We start from the raw sequence: 835 nt of genomic DNA on the forward strand, positions 1-835 counted from the left end.
AATTTGAAATATTTTTCATCAAACTGGTTAACATAGACTTTATGTTAATTTTCTTAGTTATTGTGTTAAGACGTTTATATTCTACTTTTAGAAAGATTCACTTGTACCCTTGTAAGACAAACTATAGAGGTGATCCTTCCAAACCTTGACTTTCGGTGTCTGATCCCTCCAGACTTCCTAACGCGTGGGTTTCTTATGTCAGCACAGCCCTTTTCAACACGAGTTGTCTTAAAGGTGCCTTATAACAGGGCCGCAAAGGAATCATGGACACGAGTTTTCTTAAGGTGCCTTATAACAGGGCCGCAAAGGAATCATGGCAACCCAAAATTTCCAGGTTTTCTTGGTATCCCAAGCAAGCCAATACTTATGTTGGCAAGGAGGAGTAGACATTGTTTAATTCATCATTAATGATGTTGCGCATATAAACTCGTTTTGTGCAATTGTTTAAAGGCCCAAACTTTTGTATCAAAAGCCGTGCAAAAGGAAAGCGGTAAGAGACATCGTGCGTGACTTGGCACTATTTTAAATGCCCAATGATCTGGTGCTGAGTTCTCAAGCGGATGGCTTTGGAAATTTCTGAAGTGCAGAAATGCAGCATCTGGAGTCTTGGGTTTCTGCATTCGAGAGGTGGTCTGGCCCTCCGCCCCGGGGCCCCAGGGCGCGCACCTTGCCTCCCCTCCGCTCCCCGCCCAGCCCGGCAGGGTGCCCGTCCCTGGCGCCGCCCCGCGCGCCCATCCCGGGTTGGCTTCAGTCCCCGCCGGGTTGACTGAGCCCCAGGCCCGGCTCCCAGCCCCCTGCGCGCGGCCAGCCGAGGGCTCCGTAGCCGAGGTCGCCG

The 835-nt window shown here is 50.3% G+C and overlaps 1 protein-coding gene across 1 annotated transcript in view; it reads left to right on the forward strand.

Moving 5' to 3' along the window:
* FAM189A1 (family with sequence similarity 189 member A1) overlaps positions 1–835 on the forward strand; it is a 495321-nt gene that overhangs the window by 21229 nt on the left and 473257 nt on the right. The gene's annotated exons all lie outside the window — the stretch shown is intronic.

Source organism: Otolemur garnettii, unplaced genomic scaffold (genome assembly GCF_000181295.1).
Source record: "Otolemur garnettii isolate 467f Iridium unplaced genomic scaffold, OtoGar3 scaffold00194, whole genome shotgun sequence".
In the NCBI taxonomy this organism is placed as follows: Eukaryota; Metazoa; Chordata; class Mammalia; order Primates; family Galagidae; genus Otolemur; species Otolemur garnettii.